We start from the raw sequence: 6000 nt of genomic DNA on the forward strand, positions 1-6000 counted from the left end.
AATGTGATAAGTTAAAGATGGAACTATTATTAGCAGCACTTAATTTTATCTTAAACTATTTAAAGGGTATCAAATCTGAAGCAGATAGTCTTAGAAAAGAATAAACTGATCAGTAATTTCCCTGTGTTTTAGTATGCAATGTGCCAGAGGCACCACTAGCATGTCAATATATTCTCAAGATCACCCAACACACACACACACACAATTAATATTAATAGCAATGAAGTGAATTTACTGATTATTAGAAAGATTCTGAACTCTATAAAGAAAACTAGGGCATGTATGCATATGCTCTTCCCACCAAAACACAATTCTACAAATTTAAGATGAATAGTCTTGACTACTAAATTGAAGTCTTTTTCTATAACATAAAAATGCCTGTCCTATTGATTAGCAAACACATAAACAGAATTTAGTCAGCGGACTCAACTCTGTCTTCCTCTTCTTTTCTTGAAAGCATGGCAAATCACATGCACTCTAAAGCGTAGCACTCCGAGGCTTAATTTAAAAGAAAAACCAAGAGTTTGTTTTTTTGTGACTCTCTGGTCACACAGAAGTACACATGCATTCACAGTATCATTGGGACTGTAAAGACTTAAGACTACATTCTCCACAGAAAACAGAGGTGGTTCTACAAGAGGGTGGTGGGGTTTTTTTTCACAATGGCTATCAGACATCAACTTTGCAGTTCCAGACAGAAATCACAGCTTCATCCATGAATAAATGTAATTATAATTATGAAACAAAACAATTGGGGTAACCCTGCAAGTGCTTGTAAACTATCCCTTCTGAGATGTTAGCTACCCTTGTAAGAATACCTGACAAAATTCATCTTTCCAACACACCATTCACACCTCCTATGAGCTAAGCTATCTGACAGCCCTAACAGCCAAGACTGTGAAGTACACTCACCACAGCACTGTCAAGGGGACCTCCCTTTGGCCAATGCGTCTTGTTTATCACCACACAACAGAAATCAGCACCTCCAAAGGCATGGGGAGCATGCTGCAGTCAAACCATGAAGTAAAAATACTAGAGCAGAAGATGTCACTGTGCAAATACGCCTGTATCCATCACTGCCAGCTTGTTATTTTTATTATGCCTGGTTATTTAGGTAATTATTTATAGACATTTTATTGTACAGTGAGTTTTCCTGAATTCTACTATAAAAAGTAACTCCTCAGGATCTGCAGTAGCTTAACACTTGAAATGCTGCAGATTTAATAATGAAAGTCAAGGAAGGATCACAGAGCTGCAGATGCAGCATACAATGAGAAAGGCTCCATCTGTGCCTAGCTCACTGACAGATGAAAAATTTATTCCAGCTTTGTCAGCTCACACACATCTACACCCTTCGATTGCTGCCTGTTCACTCTCATCAGAAGAAAAAATACTGCACATCCTACAACCCTCTGAGAGTGGCAAGAATTGCAGAAGACAGTGATCACATTTCCATGACCCATATTCAGAAAAATGAAGTAAATCAGAAGTAGCTGTTCAGTAGACTTCAATCTTCTAATTTTTTGTATGAGCTGTTTGGGGGATGGGTAGAAAAGGACCAACTCCTGCTGTTGATGCAGCTCTAAAGAAGATAGAAGGATAAGGATATACATCCCTTGAACCTCATGACAGTCCCAAGATGGTCCTGTCTGACCCACCTGATCTCCTTCTATGAGCAGGTGACCCATCTAGTGGATGAGGGAGAGGCGGTGGCTGTTGTCCACCTGGACTTCAGTCAGGCCTTTGACACCGTTCCCCACAGCATCCTGCTGGAGAAGCTGGCGGCTCACGGCCTAGGCAGGTGGACTCTTGGCTGGGTTAGAAACGGGCGGGATGGCCGAGCCCAGAGAGTTGTGGGCAATGGAGTTAAATCCCGCTGGTGACCGGTCCCGAGCGGTGTCCCTCAGGGATCAGTTCTGGGACAGTCTTGTTCAATATCCCCAGGGAACTGGGGTTGTTTAGTCTGAAGAAGAGAAGACTGAGAGGATACCTCATCGCTCTCTACAACTACCTAAAAGGAGGTTGTAGTGAGGCTGGTGTTGGTCTCTTCTCCCAAAATACTAATGATAGGACGAGAGGAAATGGCCTCAAGCTGCCTCAGGGGAGGTTTCAGTTGGATATTAGGAAGAATTTTTTCCCTGAGAGAGTGGTCAGGCACTGGAAGGGGCTGCCCAGGGAGGTGGTGGAGTCGTCATCCCTGGAGATGTTCAAAAAATGAGCAGATGTAGCACTTGAGGCTATGGTCTAGTGGTTAGGGAAATGCTGGGAGGAAGGTTGGACTTGATGATCCTGGAGGTCCTTTCCAACTATAGTGATTCTATGATTCAAGGCCATCGTAATAAAGCCTGCTAGGATTTTGTATGGGCTACCTTCTCCTGAACACCATGTAAGGCAGACCTTCTCACTTGCTTTGCTATGAAATTTCTAATGCAAAACTGTTTGCAGTAAAAGAGGCATCAGACTAACACTGTCCCAACAACTCCAGCAACCTATCCTGCCAAAAGGCTTGAGCAATCACAGGTTCTTGTCCTCTTCCCCAGAAAGCGGATTCTTGGCATCTTAACAACTTTCAACCTGAAAGAAATCACCCAGGTTAACGTTACCACTTGGGTGCTGAGGTGGGCACGCACCAATGCCTCACTTCACCATGGCAGAAAACTGCCAGGAACAGAAGCATCTGTGGATGTTCAAACTGTGTTGCCACCCATTCCTCTGCGAGAGGGCCATACTAAGGAGGAAAGATGGCTCCCAGCCCAGCAATTCTGCAACCAGCTGAAATAACACAGGACCCACCAGTACTGCTTGGATTCACATCGCTGCTGCTAGCAAAATGACATCTTCAAAGTGCAGATGTAAGACTGGCCAGACATTTTGGCAGGGCTGCTCTTCCAGAGTTATACAAGTAATCAAATAATACTTTTTCATAGCAGCAACAGGCTTCAAAACCAAAGTCAGTCTCCCATGAAAGCTGCCTTCAAATATACTCACCATGCAACACAGTACCTCAAAAAGAACCGGGTGTGTAATGGGAAAATAAAGACACAGATACTGCCCTGGACATCATTAATTTAACAGAGACATGACTGCATGCTTACTCCTGCTCCACATCAAATCCACCCGAGTTATCAATCCATGAGTGCAAAGACTTGCTGTTAAGGACAGTGCATTCACAAACTAGCCCAACTCTTTCATTCTATCATTTCTTTTGAAGGTACGGTGCACAGCCTTGCAGGAGCAGAATGAAATGCACAATATAAAACCTTCCCATTTCTCAGTCAACAGCAGAGAATCATCAGAAAGAAAGTAAATGGTAAGTGATGCAAAGTCATGAGTCATTCAGCCAAACATGGACAAAATCAATCAAATAAATATTTCAAAAATCCAAGTCTGGAACCGTGATGTTTACTTTCCATTGAACTTGCTGTGCAGTACAGAGTACATGATGTTACTTGGGGCTATGATCAGGAAAAAAGCAGTATAGTTCTATGGACTCCACAAAGTGACACATTTACATGAATTTTAATAGCCAGAGGCTCATTCTTCCCGTTTCAAAATGTGCTCAATTCCAGTTCTTTATATGTGTCTACTCCTAAGAAAGAATTGGTTTACTCTGTCTGATAAAGACAGGCTGAAAGCACACACTATGAGATACAGAGACAGGCTTTGGCATAGGTCTTAGCTTTGATCAAAAAGTGAAGTTTCAAAGATTAAACAATTTGGTGGGTAACTCAGTGACGCTTAATTTGTCTAGGTGGCCTGAATTTTAATTGTTCAAGTCCTACAAAACTTGATTTTCATAATGCAGATGCAAGATGTATGTAGTTTACAGATCAAATTGCTGTCATGATTTTAGAGTCCTAAAACTCTACTTTTTAAAATAAAAGGTACTCCACATAAGCCTAAGCTAAAGGGTTTATTACAGCTCCTTAATGCCCAGGATCCTCAATATTTCCTCTCCTAATTTCATCTGCTCTTTTCTCTTGCTGTTTCACTGCCAATTCGCTCCAGTTTTTTGGAGCATCTGAATTTCAAGTAGGTTTATATGTTTCTGGATTTTCTGACTTATGTGTTAGAATGTAAATCTGCCAGTTTAGCTGTAGGGTTGTACTCTTTGATCTCTGCAACTTTTTTCTTTTAAGTAGCATAAAAAAGCACCACTGCATGCATCAGGCATTCCAAAACAAAGAAAAGGAATAAGAAAGTCAATAAGAAGTTTTAAGTCCTGAAGTTTTGGTTCTGTAAAGCATAATGAAATGAAGGGAGGGGTCACACACTTCCACAGGACAAAGACAGCAAGAAGCATCTTCACTGACACATTGCAAAAACCTACCAGTGAATGTCTGCTTTTGTATTCAGGTGTACAAACATGCAATAGAAGAAATGGCAGGACATCAGTGAAATCCACAGGAGGTGGTTTGACTGCTCCTAGTCTATCCTGGACTGTCAAGTCCTAGGAATTAAACTAGCCTTTTAATTTCCAGAAATCAGCATCCCTGATGCAGCATATTTGCATATTCAACAGCAAAGTGCCTTAAGATATTTATGTAAATCCTTCAGATAGCAGAGATGGGAGAAAAAGGAGCGGGCAAACTACCTGCCAGCTGTCAATTCACTGAACAGAGAAACAATGAATACAACAGGGTGCATACCACAGACTTTGCATGCAAACTACAACGACAAGAGCTACGGACAACATGAGCTAGAGGCCAAGAGGGAGGAGGCCATGCTCTGAAGCAGGTCCTCTGGTCCCCTCAAAGAAGAACTGAGAAACTAGAAGTAGGGAGCTAGCAGGGGCAGGGGTTTTGCTTGAAGAGGCAGCAGGACATGGTGCAACAGCCTTGGAAAGAGAACTTGCTTAAAAGGGAAGATGAAGAGCCTTGAAGGAAAGGAAACGAAACATCCCCTGCAGTACCAAAATAGAAAGAGACCTTAAAAATTATGCACATGCTGACTCTAAATAACAAGCTCTTAACTCTGCAAAATGTATGACAGATTTCTGTCATACATTCATCTCAATCTAGGTATCTGCTGTGTTCTAGATATGTACTGTTGTGCCACAGGTCCTCTTCTCCACAATCCTATAGTCCTCAAAGTAAAGAATCACAACACAGAAATTGTGGTCCTCAAACTAACACAAGACCAACTTTCATCCAACTGGATGAAACACCTCCTGACCAGGGGTTTGGGAAAAGGGGCAGTAAGATCCCCTGAAGGTAACCCATCAGCATGGTAAAAATCACACCCCTCAGTGGAGACCTAACAGAGTAGAATCACTATGGTTGGAAAGGACCTCTAGGATCATCAAGTCCAACCTTCCTCCCAACATTTCCCTAACCACTAGACCACAGATTCAAGTGCTGCGTCTACTCGTTTTTTGAACACCTCCAGGGATGGTGACTCCACCACCTCCCCAAGTTCTAATGTCATGTAACATGCTAATGTGAGACTGCTTCTATATAATGAACCAGCCACTAATCAGAGTATGCACAGAAGGGCAACAACTACTATTTGTGCAACTTCTCATTGTTGTAAACTGTATAAAATTCTACAACTCCTCTGAAGGTGTGAGCTAGCTTTGTGAATTATCACCTGGCACCCTTTATACAGAACTGGAATGAAATAAAAATCCCGACTCTCTGTGTCGAGTGGTTTTTGCACACTGGGCAAAGAACCCAGATTTGGGACAGCAATCTTAGAGGGCAAACCTAAACCACAGCTACCATTTTCCAACCAGTAGCAGCAGAAGCAGGCAGCACACACTGTGTTTGGGCAGGTAAGTAATAGCTGGGCCCCATGGACACCAAAACATGCGTTTGGGCAGAGCCTCCACACTGATCCTGACCAGGAGACCATCACATCACATCACATCACAGTCAGTGATATGTCACACGACAGCTAACTTGAGCAGGCCCAGGCCTAAGCATCCTGTCCAGTGTAGGTCCAGGCTACAGCTTGAACGACCAAAAAGAGGGAACCTCTCCAAAGACAGGATCTCTGTAG

The sequence above is a fragment of the Merops nubicus genome, unplaced genomic scaffold (assembly GCF_000691845.1).
Source record: "Merops nubicus isolate BGI_N331 unplaced genomic scaffold, ASM69184v1 scaffold3434, whole genome shotgun sequence".
Classification (NCBI taxonomy): domain Eukaryota; kingdom Metazoa; phylum Chordata; class Aves; order Coraciiformes; family Meropidae; genus Merops; species Merops nubicus.